General features: G+C 37.4%; 1 long non-coding RNA gene across 1 annotated transcript in view; it reads right to left on the bottom strand.

Moving 5' to 3' along the window:
* Window positions 1–5,683: 5,683 nt before the first annotated feature.
* LOC133212841 (uncharacterized) overlaps window positions 5,684–9,767 on the bottom strand; it is an 81,092-nt gene continuing 77,008 nt past the window's right edge. Inside the window, exon 3 of the long non-coding RNA XR_009725622.1 lies at window positions 5,684–8,159. This is a non-coding gene — a long non-coding RNA (uncharacterized LOC133212841). The remainder of the gene's footprint in view (window positions 8,160–9,767) is intronic.

Here is a 9,767-nt window from a genome sequence, read left to right as displayed (position 1 = left end):
AAAGGGCCTATAGTAATTAGGTGGGCTTGGCATTCAGGCGCCCAGGCATTTTAAATCATCTTGCTTCCTAAAGAGCCATCTACAAGGTTTACAGCTAATGTCCTTATTCTCTGGTTATTACCTGGTAAAAATCATACCCCATCCCGAATAACTGAAGATATTTTGGCTAAACAAAAGACTGTTAAATACCTTAGGTTTTTAGATTTAAATGGACTGGCAAGTACAACGATGAACACCCCAAAACAGTTAGTGCCTTAGAAGTTCGTGTGTAATGCTTTTACTCAGCAAAAACATAATTTTGCTGGTGGAACTAGTCTTCCAATGCAGTTACTATATAGTAAATCTTAGATACTTGTTATCTGCCACTGGACAGAGTGCTCTTGTGCTGCTTTTGTTTACAACAATTTTATTAACAGTGATTTTTTTTTTCTTTTTTATGTCAAATGGAAAGCTAGAATGTACCTTGAGAAATGGTTTAATTGAACAGTCTAGAGATGACTAGCAGGTAAAACGTTCAGGCAAATCAAGACTTCTTTATATTGATACTACCTTTCTGGTGTTTCAGGGCCCCTTTTGTAAGGCAATAACATTTCCTCCATCCCTATTCATCCTATAATTCCTAACCTGTGATGTGAGTATGACAGGATAAATCGTAAGTACCATAATCTTTGTTTTGATAAAATCAATGTTGGAAAAAAATATTTCAAACATCTAAGTAGAAGAAGTAATTTTTCTTTTTTATTCTCTAATTGTAACTGTGTATGTAAAGAATACAAATTGCTTACAGAGAACACTTAGCAACAGTACTGCAATTATCTTTGTCAAACTTCAGGCAAGTTTAGATACTTTATCTAAAAATTACATGTGGGAAAAAAAAAAAAAAAAAGCAGTCTGAGAACATTTGTAGTACATTAGCATAGATTTTTTTGCTTTAGTTTCCAGTCTGCCAAAAGATAGGTCAAGGATTTCAAAAGTATAGTGTACTTTAGCATTGTAAAAGCTCCAAGTACCCTCTACCACCATTAGTAAAGTCAATACAAATTCAGGTAGCAAAATGTGTTTAAGCAGGTGTAATGCCATTCTGGATGAAAAAATCTAGCCCATATACTTAATGATGTTGCTAAACATGGCTAGCACCTGAACACTAATAAGGTGCTAATTAAAAACTGCCATTTTAAGTCTATCATGCTTTTCCATGTGAACTCACCATATGCTCTAGATCAGATTCCCTACTGTGGAAAAATTTAGATGGCTCAAGCTGATGATGTGCAATAAACGACTGCCTTTCAGTATCCTCTCCACAGAAAATGCCTTTCCTCCTGTAGTTGTAAGTGTAGGCATTTGATAAGATTACCATATGTTTGTGCATCTTTCCTTGGTTTTACATCTCCTCAAGAAACCTGTTTTGGAAAATTATGGTACAGTGCTTGAGAACTGCATGAGCCAGTGACCTGTCAGCTTGCTGCAGCACAAGTATGTATGTTCTTCCTAGTAATCCCTAGCAATGACACAAATCAAACAAACAATGTTGTAGAAGAAAAAATATGTTGGCCCCAGATTAAACCTGAAGTAAACAATAGAATTCACCCTCCTCCGCTAGCAATGCCCCTAACTAGATGCTGCTGTCTGATACACCAGTGCAGTCAGATGCATTTATTTCTAATGTTATAGCAAAGAGAGGTTCAAGAACGTAAAATATTCAACTAAAACACCAGTCAAAAATCACATCTGTTTCTGACGTCTGTTTTTTTAAATATGCTCCTGAAGCACTGGACAGAAAAGTCATACATTTTGATACACTGCTACAGGTTGAAATTCTAAAAAGTGTTCTTACAGCCCTTATTGATAAGGGGCCATCAATCAAGATGGACCTGTATGTGAATGAAACAATTGTATATAAACAATATGGAATGCAAACCAAGTTAAGTCTCATTTGAAAGACAAAGAATGAGATATTACTCAGTTAATGTTCTTCAAAACAAGTGAAACTTCCATTTGTGTCAGTGGCCTTTCACACACAAGGGAGTATTTTTATAATTAGCTTTCTAATTCTTTCCATAAATAAAAGCTCAACTCCATGACGCAACATCAGTTTATATTTACTTTTTGATACTTGTGTATTATATCACAACTGACATTCCAGGAGTTGCAATGGAAGAAGAGCACCTGTACCTTGTTTGCAAGAGCTGGTCATATGACTTCATTCTTGAGACATTTAAAGGTATCTATTTATTCATATTTGAGATTTTCAGCAAAATTAATTACATATTTAAATAATGTTGTTATCTGTTGTACCATTTAGATTATTTCAAAATTACACTTCATGACACTTTCTTTTCACATCCATACATCAAAGGTAGAAGAAATGCCTTCTATTGCAGATAAGCTAACCCGTGTCTTGCACTTTTTCCTTTTAGTCCTATATTTAAATAACAATATATATAGAAGCAGTCTTTTTCATGTTGCAGTACACAGACAGTTTTCAAAGTATGTATTTCTCAGAACACAGGTATTGTTTGCAGAGCTGAAAATGGAAAGACAGTTTTAATTTGTAAACAAAACAAACTTCAGAAAGTTCAGTTTGACAGTCAATTCTGTGACAGTCAGTATTTCAGCTTGTTACAAAACTAAGCCATTATGTCATAGCAAAGCCTGAAGTTGTTGAAAACTGAATTCCTTTCAGATGTTTGCAAGGCAATAAAATACATGTTCTGAACAACATCAACAAGAGTACATCTTGTGCGGGTAATTGAGATCTGATTTTACTTTGATTTGTTGATTTACTGTGAAAATTCAATGCTTGATATACACCAGGATTTTCCATTTTTTATATGAGTTGATGTGAACTACTGGCAACAGTACATTGTGTCACAAAAAACACAGCCTTGGTCCTGCACTTCTTAATCATATGCATTGTCTTTAGGCATAGTTCCTCATGGGTCTACTAGGATAAACAAAAGAAAAGGTTTACAAGGGTAAGAGACGCAGGGTCAGACCCCTAAGGAACATTTAAGATCTTCTAAGACTATCTGAAATTCAACCTGCTCTTCTTACTTGTCAATAGCTTCATAACCAGTATCTAGGCAAGATTTAGAGACAACAGACTAGAACAGAGTATTTGTGGTACAGAGGGAAAAATCTAGATTTACACCTTGTAGGAGGCACTAGGTATTTAACTTCTGCACTACAGCTGTTTGAGAAAGGTAGTGTTAGCCATAAGGGCTCACAGGCTTCTCTCCCCCACAGAGGTGAAGCTGACACAGCACCCCAGTGCAGACAAGATACAGGACTAACTAAACTGTTTATGCAATACTGTCATCCTTTAACTGACAGCTCATCTAGCTGAGGGCAGGAGGGTCAGTTTGCTATCAAGCTCATGGGCTTTGTCCCCAAAGCAACCTGGCTGAGAGATAGTGACTTAAAAAGTCATAATATCCTTCATAGACTTTCCATCATGCTGTACAGAAATGAAGTGACATATATCTGTACCTGGGGTGATACATGAACCAAAAAAATCAATGTCATTGTACCATCAGGTATGCTGGTGAATTCTGCTTCTGCTCATTCTTTATCTTCATCCATCTCTTACAACTTGTCTGTATAAAATGGGTTCTTATTTGTTCCCTGGATCTCACTCAAACCTGGGTACAGAAACCTATATTAACTCTAGAGCTTAAAAGAATGGAGTGACGTATACCTCCTGACACCTTTAACCTCGAATGCAGCAAAGGACTTTATTTTGCACGTGGCAAGGCTCAGCCATTTTTTAATGAAGAGCAATGCACATTTCTCTCCTAACCCTTCCTCAATAGCAGCGTATGTGTTTTTCCATGTACTTAACAAAGAAATAATTGTTCTGCATGAGAAAATACTGAAAAGAAAAACCAAAAAACAAAAACAGTCTCAGAAGATTTCATGATTTACAAGAGGTAGTTTAAGCAGATACTATTTTACACTGTGAGTTAAAATAATTCTCATAATTTCTATACAACATTATGAAGGTTGTGGAAAATTAAGTTCCTTCTATGTAAGCTAACAGGAAAAGTGATGGTATGGAACTTAAAGATTAACAGGGTTGCTAGTTTCTGAATCAATACTGCAAATTATGATAGCAGAGCCAGGTCATTTCTAAAAAACAAAAAAAAAAAAAAAGAAAGAAAAAAAGAAAAAAAGTCAGCAAACCAATAGCACCATTAGGTGTAACAGAATACCAAAATTTGTCTGGATGGTTCATTTAGATCTCTTGTGTTTGACAGAAGACACACAAGTTCACCATAGGATGAAACACTGTCACCTTTTAAGAGAAAAACTTGAAATAGGAAGCAGATATTACTACAGGAGGCTTAACAAGGTGTCCAAACCAATAGTATTTTAGAAACTGTTTGAAAGTTAAAGAGCACAATAAAGTACATGGCATAAAAGAAAAGAAGATAATACTGAGAACATTTGTTAAGTGTCTACAAGCCCCTGAAAAGGCATAGGCGCACTGTCAGGGGAAGTGAGCATGATATAAATATTCAAAAATTCAGGGTAGCTCCACTGATCTTTTGATTGCTCCATCCCTCTAGGAAAACAAAGCTAAAAGAGAAAATAAATGCCAGTGTTTGCCCTCCTCTGCTTCTTTCAGAGCTGCACCGCCAGTGCTGGATGATCAGCAGCCCAAACCCCAGATCTGGGAGAGAAGCCCTGCTGATGCTGGGAGGTTTCCTGTCCTCAGGGGCCCCCAGAGCGGGAAGTCCACTGGTCTGCGCCCGTGTCGCTCCAGCCCAGAAAAGCATCCTCCTCTCAGCTCACAGAAATATCTCTCAGCAGCTGACAAATTTGTGCTAGCAGACCAAAATAACTCTGCAGGGGAAGTTTACAAGCACTTTCTGGTACGTATAAATAAAAGTTGCTCTTTCCAAATTTACCCAAGGTATGCACCTTGTACATATCCTTGTGCCCACCCATAACTGCAGTTTTTCAAAACACTGCAATGTAGAGCAGAGATAAAATTTAAACCGTGTCAGAAAAATGCCTGGAGTTCGCATAAGAAGAGAGTGGCTATTTCATGCATAAGATATGGAACAAGGTCTGGGAAGGGCAAGGTCTTCAGCAGCAGACTTTTTTGTGACCTTGTGCAAAGTCCTCACCTTCGTAAAACAGTCCTGTCAGGTCTGTCTGTCTGTCTATCTTGCTATTCAGATTGCATCCTCCTCAGACCCATGTGTTGTATGCTGCATGTAAAAAGACTCAATCTGCAGTTAATATGCATTATCTGATGGAACTTGATTCTTTTTGTAGTATTAAAACAAGACTATAATTTTCGTCTGTGTAAGCAGGATCACAAGAGTACCTTCTGATTTGGTTCTACTCATTTAATTCCTGTGAACCAGACTCACTTTGACCGACCTGTGTCATGAATGTTCTTCTTTGGATGAATTTCAACTGCAAAAATATCAAAGTTATAACGTGATAGAGATGTGACTCAGGTAGCATATTGAGGGAGGTTGGGGCAAAATGGGAGATGTTAGAAACATTACACTTGAAAAGCCTCAATGGCTGAAACACAAAGTGCTTTCTTCCATTTTGGTTTAAAATTCATGCAGTGTCTAAAGCAAACACAGGCAAAAATTGCTTCAATCCCCCATCCCCCCTCCATTCCCCCCCCCGGAAGTATTTGGTACCCCAGAACAATCCCTGAGCAAGCTTGCAGGAGCCAGGAAAGAAGGCAGGGGTGGAAAGGGAATGCATAGGAGTAGCCAGGTCTGACCTTTCGTTCCTTTTGCCTGAGAACCCTGGTAGTTCTTTCCTCTCTTGTTACCACCATGCATTTCTGCTGCTGCTGTGAAGAGTGGCATTGTTGCTCTCTGCAGTTAGCCTGTTATTTATGGAACACAACTTTCTTCCTAATTTACAGCCGTTTCTCACAGAATACTTGGCCAGCAACCGCTTATTCTTGCTCATATAATTTTATTTTCATAGTCTCTTGCAATAAATATAAAGAGACAAACACTACAACTTTTCATACCCATTTAGAGATTGAATTCCAAGAAAAGTAAAAGATAAGGAGTGATAGCTTGGTGTTACTGAACTCAGGAGCAAACCTGTGTTCTTTTTCTTGACGTTCATACAACCTAGGTCACAAGAGAGCAGCTAATCCACAGGCATGTGGCTCACAGGACATTTAGAATAACTCATGAAAGCACAAGGAAAATAACTTTACATAAGTATTTTCAACTGTGAACATAGTCCTCCCCTGTGTCCTCCAGAAGCCCAGTAGATGCAGTTTCAGATTTAGTTGCCTCTCTGTGAAATATAAAAATGTCTGAAGCCTGAAAGGAGGTTTTACCCTTTGCACTAAGGGTTGCTATGTTAGATGGGGTGGTGTTTCAGCATGGACCTGGCTGTAGAATTCTTGCAGTCACCAGCAAACACGTCCCTAAATAGGTCCGTCTCCATTTATAAAGCAAATTACTATGCATATGAGATAATATGGCAGCATTAATGACAGCTGCTCCCTGCAGATAAATAGTGCTGTAAGGCTAACAGACTTTGTGGAAGCATTGCTCACTTGAACAAATAACAAAGTTTGTATTTAAAGTATGAATATTTTGTTTGTTTATTCATGTGGCATTCCATCCAATAACAAAAAAAAAAATAAATTATTTTTTCCATCACTCCAGAGCCACAGTTTGCAAAATCCAAAAAGAAATAAAAATGAATCACTGCTTTAGCAGTCATCCCCATTTCCCTTTCCTTGTGATGTCTGATTAGTATCCATGGATCGCTGCTAAGTGAATCTCATAAGAGGAGCAAGTGAATATTCTTCATTTATTATCAGGTTTTAGAAAAACAGGGTTTTTTACCTGTAGCTTTTTTTAAACAGTCAACAAAAATGGCTTGTAAAATGACTTAGCACCAGTTAAGCATGTTCTACGTTACAATACCACAAGCCATCCATATCACTGCTTCAAATCCAATTTTTAAAAATAATCAAAACTTTGCCTGCCACAGAATTAATAGGAAGAGAAAATGGTAAGTGTTCAGTCATTAAAAATTCATTTGGTGTTCGTTGTAACAGCATTAATCATAACGGTTTCATTTGGCATTCATGTGGCTGTCACATGTAGGAGTTCAATTATAATGCACACTAGCTAATGAGCATGCAAAGTGTTACTGAATCAACATTAGTGTGCAACATTTCCTTATTTGCATTATTCATATGCTGCAGGTTTAAAAATCTATTCAACAACAAGCTGTTAAAAAGCAGCAATATATTATAAAAGATACATTTTGGAGGCCTTGCTTTTGAAACCTGTTCAATTGCCTAAGCAAGTGCTTATGTATCCTCTGTCACTGTAGTATCCGAGTACCTGGAGAGCTGCCCATGGTTTTCACACATGCCTAAAACCATGCTGTTAAAATGTGGTCCCATTATTTTCAACATGGCCAGTACAGCACAGCATATGAGTCCAGATGGATTAAGGCAATTAACTTCCTATCGTTTCAGTGGGAACATATAAACACTTTTGAGGAGCTGAACACTGGTCTTCAGAGGAGGTGGTGCCTCTTTGTGATCAACATGCTGCATGTCACAGAGGATTAAGGAGTTACAAAAGTAAAGCACGCACAGTGCGTAAGGACTCTGTTGAGATATGTAGCATACCTTCACTTTCTAAAAGTGGAAGAAACTTCCACTTTTAGAAAAATGTTTAGCAAAGTCTTGGACCCTGAAGAATAAATGAAAGAAGTAAGAAATCCATCTACAGAAATGTTATCTTTGGGAACTCCCGTCTTCCTACCCAGCTAAAACCGGGGTTGTGTTGTGCCACCTCACATCACCACACACAGGAAACAGACACCCCCAAAATAAACAATTAATCGTTCTCTGGAAACCACAGAGGAAGAAGGGAATCAAGATCATTGAAAAGTTTGAACAAACTTGGCAGGGAAAGTTTGCTTAATTGCCCAGCGCTGATTTTCATGTGAAGGGCCCATGACTTGCAGATGCCCTTCTCACAAATAGCATTTGTGTCCATGCAGTGCCAGGAGCTCAAGTACTTATCTCAGACTTTAAGTAAGGCAGAGGCTTAAGTTTATGATACAAATTATTCCAAGATATCTTTCTAGTTTTGGAAATGCCTGGGCCCCTCAGAAATTACTGTCATTTTGGAGATCTGCAAATACAAACCAGAGAAAGAATAGAAGAGCACCTCTGAAGAGAAAAATGAAGTCCACATGTGTTTTTCCACCATCATTTAAAATATCACAGCTTTCTAGGCACCTGCCTCTTTACACCTGCTTTGTGTGTGCTGCTTTATAAAAAATCTCTAGCTCAGAACTTTTTATATTGTTTTTTTTTCCAAGGTACATTCAATTATCTTCTTTATTTTCACTTGTGTCCTACAGACCTTCTTCCTACAGTGTTCCTATGTCATTTAATTTCCTTCATTTTGAAAAGAAGAAAACAGGATTTTCACACAGCTTGTTGGAATAAGACAGAGACTAGCCTTAGTTTACAGAATAATCCATGTTTCAGGTAACTTTTCAACTCTGCTGTTCAGAGGGAGCTTTTATTGTAGATCTATCAAAAGATCCTGTTTCAGAATATGTGAAGAAATCCTGAAAAGTCATAAAATTCTCAGCAATGGCAGAAGTATTACAAAGCATGTAATGCATTTTCTCAAATGCTTTTAATACATCCACCATTTCCACTAAACTCTGCAGCACTAAGTTTTTGGAAGTTAGCAGAACAAGATTTTGCTGCAGGTGCTGCAGACAGCATAAATTGATAGTCTAGAATTAAGTCTACATAAGCAACTCCTCTAAGTAATTAGATCATTTTCTTGGTGTCTGAGCTGAAAACTGTTAAACCAAAGTAAAATTAATAAAAGCTTGTCATGACTACAAGTGTGATTTAGTAACTTGTAGTAACTTAAAGTAGTAACTTAAAATGGATGCAAGTAGCATAGCTTCATTTGTATCAGAGAGTCATTTATTCTCCATCACAGTTACCATGCTACCAGCTATGTTTGCTGAGAGCATTGACACTTACTTGGCCCTAGTAGCTATCTAAATGACAGTATTTCTTGCTTGTTAAACTTCAGAAGAAGCATAATGAGAAGAGGAAATCTATACCAGACAGAATTATCAAAGCCTTGCCTTCTTCGAGGTAACACAAATATTTGCATGTGACTGAAGAGAATGAAAGCAGAAGAAAATGGAAACGTAGATTAGAAAATGAGAATATAAATAGAATAGAGTACTAAGAAAGAGAGAGGTACAGAAAGTTAGAGGCCTAAGACATCTAGTTATCAAAATGAGATTCCCACATCAAGGGAGAGTCAAAACTGCATCTCTGGTATCTCTTTTCAGTCTCTAGTGTATAAAGCATATCTATTGCAATTTTAAAATGAGGATTTGGTATAAAAATAGCCCGGAGACTGCTTGGTGCATTTTAAAGCAATTTGAGATCTTTTGGTTTTTGTTGTGGTTTTTTTTTTTTTTTTTTTATTGCTCAACTTCCCTGCAAAATTATCAGCATAGCAAACCTGAGAGATCTTTGGATTCCTGCTGTCTGGCAAGGTGATAAGACTAGAGAGAGCTGGAATAACCAAAGCAGAACTACTGCTGTTTTTCTTGAGGACACCAAGGTTTTTTTTCATACAGCAGCTGAAACATAGATTAGAAATTAGATAAACCAGGTGAATATCACCCACAATATGCAAATATGTAGTGGGCTTTACAGGAAAGAATCCTTACTGTGTCTACTAAATCCATCCCTT

This window comes from Neopsephotus bourkii, unplaced genomic scaffold (genome assembly GCF_033783945.1).
Source record: "Neopsephotus bourkii isolate Nb327-2 ecotype Australia unplaced genomic scaffold, CSIRO-AGI_Nbou_v1 NB_741, whole genome shotgun sequence".
NCBI lineage: Eukaryota > Metazoa > Chordata > Aves > Psittaciformes > Psittacidae > Neopsephotus > Neopsephotus bourkii.
This window is presented reverse-complemented; position numbering and strand designations above follow the sequence as displayed.